This window comes from Brassica napus (genome assembly GCF_020379485.1).
Source record: "Brassica napus cultivar Da-Ae chromosome A5 unlocalized genomic scaffold, Da-Ae chrA05_Random_2, whole genome shotgun sequence".
In the NCBI taxonomy this organism is placed as follows: domain Eukaryota; kingdom Viridiplantae; phylum Streptophyta; class Magnoliopsida; order Brassicales; family Brassicaceae; genus Brassica; species Brassica napus.
Genome location: NW_026014014.1, coordinates 1 through 7480, shown reverse-complemented (window position 1 = coordinate 7480; position 7480 = coordinate 1). Strand labels below are relative to the sequence as shown.

At 30.8% G+C, this 7480-nt stretch overlaps 1 pseudogene; it reads left to right on the top strand.

Annotated features, from left to right (window-relative positions):
* Positions 1–4126: 4126 nt before the first annotated feature.
* Positions 4127–5645, top strand: LOC125594234 (annotated as a pseudogene).
* Positions 5646–7480: the final 1835 nt, after the last annotated feature.

The window sequence follows — 7480 nt, the reverse complement described above, 5'->3', positions numbered from 1 at the left end:
AAACCCGTTCTACATGATATCTTGATTTAACCGTATATTTTCCATTGTTTGTGAAATGTCATTCATCCCTATCTACCATTCGAGTTCTGCTCAGTGGTATTCTTTCTATAACTTTTACATCATGTGGGTCCACCAAAACCCGAAGTACCTGCGAATTCTAAGTTCACGAAGTATAATCAATAAAAAAATCCACTATAAGATCTGGGTAATAATCATGTTGGTTTTAACACTTTTAACCTTTAAAATTACATTTATAGCATAAAAACATTTAACCTAAGTTACTTGTTCATCAAATAAAAAGTTGGCATGTACAAAAGCGATAAGGTGTCAGTTTCTTTCCAAAAAATAATTACATAATAAATAAAATAAAATAAAAAATAAAGAAAAATTCAGAAATTGCAGAAAAATCAGAAAACTAAACAAAAAAATCTCGATAAAAAAACAAAAACAAATCAGTAAATTAAATAAAAATTCAGAAAATTACTTAAAAATTAAGAAATAAAATTAAATTAAATTAAAACACATCAAATTAAACAAGAATTATTTAAAACTAAGAAATTCATAAAAAAATAGAAAATTCAAAATTCAAAATTCAAAATGTCTTTTAAACAAAAATAAAAATATTTCTAAAAAATTACAAGATTTTTTTTAAACTAACATATCATCGATGACAATAAAAGTTTTAAACATATCACTGTTGATGATGATGGTTTCTCACATAACTATTAACAATAACAGTTTTTGACATATCTTCAATGATAATTTTGACATCACCGTTGAAAATGACAGTAGTAGATATGTCAATAACGAAATATAATCATGTAACCTTGTAATTTTAAAAAATCGTGTGATTTTTTTTCAAAAAGAAAAGATATTTTGAATTTTTGAAATTTTGTGAAATTTCAGGATTTTAAATTTTCTTCAATTTTCTGTATTTAATTTTCTGAATTTTCATTTAACTTACTGAAATTTTTTATTTTTCTGATTTTTTCTTTAAATTCTGAATTTTGTTTATTTTATTAATTAAATAATTATTTTTTTGGAAGAAAACGACACTTCATCATTTTTACTTATACAACATGTCAAATTTTTACTTGATGAAATTAATTTAGGTTGAAGGTTTTTATGATACAAATGTCACTTCTAATCTATTAAAAGAGGAGTACAAAATTAAATTAACCCTTAAACTTGCACAATATTTACAATAGAATACCATTGCAATATTTAATAAACCTAAAAATAGATATTCTTTGTCTTTCCTGTTTTATTAATTTATTTTCTTAAATTTATTTTTTAACTAAAAACATGGCAACAATAATTTATGCAAATCTAAACAATAAGGAATATCAAAACATGAATCAATTGAGACAATTTTTTCACGAAAAAGATGATTAATTAGTTTGTACTTTCATAATCATATCATGAATCAGTTGTAATTTGCAATCCAATTTTTATATATATTTATACTATAGTGTAAAAACAAAAAATATGACGTAATAATAAGTGAAAAAATCAATTTAAACCACACGAGATCAACATATGAACAATAAGAAAACATATACAAACATCATCCATTGTTCAATGAATATTATATCTTTGTTAAGCTCTTCATTTACTCAATATAATCAAAATATCTATTTTAATATATCTATATTATTAAAAGTGAAGTAAGTATTAGAATTTTTTTTTCATTCTAATAACTACATGTGCTACCTAATTAAAAATTATTAATTAATTGACAACAAATCATTTATTTTGTTAGATTTTTGCTATCCAAACTTTAAACTTAATTTATTAACTACAAATCATTTATTTTGTTAAGTTTTTTTCTAACCAAACGTACGAAACTTACGATTATTTTCTAACCAGATTATTCTGTAACCAAATTTTACAATAAAACTAAACAAATTTATTTAAAATGTATCTACAAACTTTAAATGTTATAGATATATTCATATATATCATTATTTTATTTCACATGCAAAATATAAACTATAGATTTTTATTAAAATATATAAAGTTATTTTTAAAATAGATATTAATAATTTGATGATTAATACAATTCACACATATAAATTTGAATTATAAGAATACAACAAATAAATTTCAATTTAATATTTTGTCAAAAAGGAAAATAAAAGTGAAATTTATTTGGCATATAAAAAAAATTAGAGACATATATATATCTATGTTATTAAAACATGATACATTTAATTTTGAAAATATAGATTTATTAATATATATAAACATAATAATTGGTACTCTAATTTAGAAATAAATACATCAAAATGGTTACTATAGTCAAAAAATAAATCGACAAATATATTATATAATATATTTTTAATTTGTTTTGTATTCTATCATAATATGAGAAATCAACAAATTACACACAATAAAAATAGTCCATTTATCACAATTATATATCGAATAAATACCCATATGAATGTATGTTTGTACAACTATTATATTTTGTATTGTAAAAAAAATTATATATCTTTTTTATTAAATTAAATATCCGTGCGGATGCACGGGTCAAACTCTAGTAAAGTTAAAAGTGCTAGCTACAAAAATTAAGAGTTTAAAGTGTTAGTGTGACAATTTCAAGATTTTTATGCGATTTTCCTTTTATAAAAATACATATTAATTAGTATTTGTACAATTATATTTGTTCTTTCCGATTGATTCTTTTTTAGCATATTTTGTTCTTTCAAGATCCACAAAATATACTGTAAAATTCATATGATTCAATAATACTATATGTTAAGTAATATTATAAATGGCAAATCTCCAAAATACCACCTTTCTAAGTTTATATCACAAAAATAGCACTCAAAAACTAAAATGACCAAAATAGCATTTTATCTTTTGAAAAATTTAAATTTTTTTATTTTTCAAAATTTGAAATCTTATCCCCAAAACCTTACTTTTCAACTCTAAACCCTAAAACCTAAACTCTAAACCCTAAATTCTAAACCCTAAACTCCACCCCTTGAGTGCTATTTTTGTGACTTTTGGCCTTGAGTGCTAGTTTGGGAACAAAAACTTGATTTAGTGCTATTTTGGTCTTTTTCTCTATTATAAATCACTAAAAAGTTAATAATAGGTGGTTTTGAAAAATAAAAAAAGTTACCAATCCTCACAATTTTAAATGGGCAATTGTCAATAATAGCACCTTTTGAAGTTTATGTCTCAAAAATAGCACTAGAAAGAGAAAGTCACAAAAATGACATTCATTAAAGGGTAAAATATCCCTAATACCCTTGGTTTAAAATAAATAAACAAACAAAAATAAATAAAAATAAATAAAATAAAAGAAATAAAAATAAAATAAAAATAAAAATTTTTTTATAGTTTCAGATTATATGTTTTCAGATTCGAAATTTTATAATTTTTTTTTTGAAATTTTTTTTTTAATTTTCTTTTTATAATTTAAAAATACTTTTGAAACTATTTTTAAAATTTTTATTTTTTATTTTAGTATTTATTTTTAATAAAATTTTAAACTCTAATTCCAAAACCCCACCCCTTAACTCTAAACCCTAAGGTTAAGATTAATTAACCCAAGGGGTATAAGTGTATATTTACCTCTTTAATGAAACCTATTTTTGTGACTTTGAACCTTGAATGCTACTTTGGGAACAAAAACTTGGTTTGGTGCTATCATAGTCTTTTTCTCATTTTAAATCCTACCAATAACCCAACTAAAACTCCAGCTCATTATCAAAATTAAGAGCAAAAAGGTAGGGCCTACTTGTGGCCAATGAATAAGATAGTTAGGCCTATGAAAGCCATTTTAAAAGACGGGTTTGGGATCCATCTAACTTGTTGTTCAAGTAGTGAACTTGTACAAAGCATCTCAGTTTCTTCGATTCGCCGATCAATCAATCAGCTGCTATGATTATCTAATCAACAAGTTCTTCCTTGATTACACTCCCTTTCTTTTGTTCCCGAGTTCTTGCATTCATCCAGATCTGTTAATTTTCTAAGGTTTTGATTCTGTGGTGGATAACTGATAAGGTTTTACAGATCGAAGAAGAAGATGTTTCTCACAAGTCTGTCTTGTCTATCTTTTGGGTTTACTTAAAGTTTCTTCCTTTTTTATGTTTCAATTGTTGGGTTTTTGCTTATGGTGATTTGTGATGTTGTTGTTGTTGTCGGAAGGACCGAGTACGACAGAGGAGTCAACACTTTTCTCCTGAAGGAAGGCTATTCCAAGTCGAGTATGCCATTGAAGCTATCAAGGTAGCTCATTGATAAATAGGAGAACCTATAAAAGTTTGAAGAAATGTGTTTTCTTTGGCTGCTTTTAGACCATTGCTCGCTGTAGTTGGGGATTTTCAGTTGTGTTCGTATTATATTTCTTGAGTCTCTCTCATGAGTGTGGAACTCCTGCAGCTTGGTTCTACTGCAATTGGAGTAAAGACTAAGGAGGGAGTTGTGCTTGCTGTCGAGAAGCGTATCACCTCCCCTTTGCTGGTTTGCCTTCTTACATTCTCAATATTTTTATTTAACAAATTGAATCTGGAGAGTGGATGGCTAGTTTGTTGTACTTATGGTGTTAAACTACTAAATTGAAATGTTCAGGAGCCGAGCAGTGTGGAGAAGATTATGGAAATTGATGACCATATTGGCTGTGCCATGAGCGGCTTAATTGCTGATGCGCGTACTCTTGTTGAGCATGCAAGAGTTGAGACTCAAGTGAGCTTTCTCTTTCTTTCTTTCTTTCTTCCTTTAAGCGTTACAAGACCTTTTTACGTTATTGACTGCTTGAGTTTTGCTGCTTTACAGAACCACAGATTCTCGTATGGTGAGCCAATGACTGTAGAGTCCACCACGCAAGCACTGTGTGATCTGGCTTTACGGTTTGGTGAAGGAGATGAAGAATCAATGGTAATAACTTGATACTCAAATTGTAATCTCTAGTTTCTTTCACATATCTCTTGGCTGATTCTCTGTCTTCATCCATGTTATTACAGTCTCGGCCATTTGGAGTCTCTCTTCTCATTGCTGGTCACGATGAAAACGGACCGAGCTTGTAAGTATTTAATTCACTAATGCTTTCTCCTCACTTGTTGGTAAGTTAGTTGATCACATTTGTCAAACGACTTGGGCTTGATACAGGTACTACACGGACCCGTCTGGAACGTTCTGGCAGTGCAATGCAAAGGCGATTGGTTCAGGCTCAGAGGGAGCTGATAGTTCTCTTCAAGAGCAATTCAACAAAGTAACTTGAGAATTCTATACAGTAATTAATTCCCCAATCTTATTGTTACACAATAACTTTAGATTTTTTTTAAATCTTTGTTGCAGGATCTGTCGCTCAGTGAAGCTGAGACGATCGCTGTATCTATCCTCAAGCAAGTTATGGAAGAAAAGGTATAAACTTTTCAATCCAGAACTTTTTACACAGTTTACCAAAGTTTTTGATCCCATCTAATAAATGGGTCTGGTCTGTGTTTAGGTGACTCCAAATAATGTGGACATTGCCAAGGTAGCTCCAGCGTACCATCTCTACACTCCACAAGAAGTTGAAGCAGTCATCAGTCGTCTTTGAGGAAGATGCTTTGCGTCTACTTCGAATCTTGACACCAAGTGGCTTCTTTCATTTTGTCTGTTAGAGACTGATGTTTAATGAGACAAGTTTAGTCTCTGTGTAAGAGAATCTTTAAATCTCCCATGTGATTCTATAACCTCTCGGATGGATTTGTGGCTCAAATTTTTTCATCTTTAGCACTTGTTTTGCAAATTCGGATTCAGAAGGGGTTTTACACATCACTAAAACCGATCGCATATCAAAGTAAATTTAAAACTAAATTATATAAAACTCGGAAAAATATAAATGCATATCTTAAATAATAAAGTAGAGTTTTGTCTCTCATTCCTTGCGCCACGTCATCAGGTAGAGGAGGGCGTTTTACGCCACGTGGACCTATTTTTCCAAACGATTCTGTCGTTTACTCGGGCGGGGCCACTGATGACTGGCCCATTAATTTTCCCTTTTATTTGGTCCGGCTGGAAGAGCGAGATTAGTAACATTAAACTTTAATTTATTTTTAATGGTTCATCAGAATTAGGCTACCAGACCCACCACCAAAACCCTTTGTACCGTCGTCTCTTTCGTAGCGATTCCAAGCTGCCTCCGGTTGTTTTGTAACCGATGAAGTTAATTTAAGACTCCACTCTCCATGATTAATCAATAGAGGTTAGTAACGGCATTCAATGGTAGGAGTCGACAACTTCTTCATCCTTCCGGCTTCCTCATTTCTCCAATTCCTCGAAACCCTATATATATGGAGTTGAAGAGTGCGGCTCAGCTGATCTTATCGCCTCGCTATCAACTCAGAGAGCATGGAAGGATCTCTGGTGCTAGCTTTATTGTTGCACGAAGCATCATTCCCGGTCTAATTATCGCTCTCTTTGCTTTGTGTCATTAGATTCATTACGACCAATCTTTGTTCGTAGTTTATTTATTTTTGTCCCCAGATTATTGAAACAAACTACAAGACCCTTGATGGGACTTGCGTGTTGTATGTGACTACATAGATGTCACAGACTGATGGGCGTTCATATAGTCCTATTTTTACAAGGTAACTGCAAATGTTTGTACATTTTAATCCATATCTTTTTAAACTCTCGATCGATTCTCTTTCTCTTCATAGATACTTTCGCAGCAGACGCAGGCCAAGGCTCATGCAAGGATCAATCAGCATCTACCGTCTTAACTCCTTCAGGCATATCTTGGAAGAAAGCAATGTGTATGAGCTGAATGGTTTCGATATTGCAAAAAGCAATCCGACCTACAAGTTTGATGAGACGCCAGTGTCTATTAGACACAGAGCATACTGTTTTTGTTGGGGTAGCAGATACAAGTGAGAATCCCCAAGGAGGCTTCAGGTCCGGAAATACGATCAGCTCATGTCACTTGCCATATATGAACACTATTTACAGGTACGTATTGGCGTATTGCTAGCAACCTGTGCAAGTGCTCCTACAAAATATATTTCACAGCTACTAGCGTCAATGATTGTCTTGGTTTGCAGATATTTTGGAGAAGTTAGAGGCATCAAAACCATTCACAACCATGCACCTAGAGTCGCTCAATGCCTCATGGCATGTTGGCAACCTTAAAGCTCGCGATAGGTATATGGCAATAACATCAACATATACAAAGAGAAGTGTGGAAGTGTGGAAGTTTAACTTATTTGTGTTTTCTAATTTTTATGTCGATGATTTGGATTTATTCTCCCATGTTAGGGACACTCCTTTCTGTCTGAGTGTTTTGATTCGCTGCCTACCTGGATAAAATATTATTGAATTCTGGTTGTTAACCAATGGTGGTTATTGCAACAAATATTAACTCAAAGTTTGTGGTGTGGCAAAAACCTCTCAATGTTCAGATAGGTGCCCAGCATGGTCTTAAGGTCAAGCTTTTGCTTGCTTCAAAAAGTATGTGTACCTCATGTTCTATATTTAACAAACT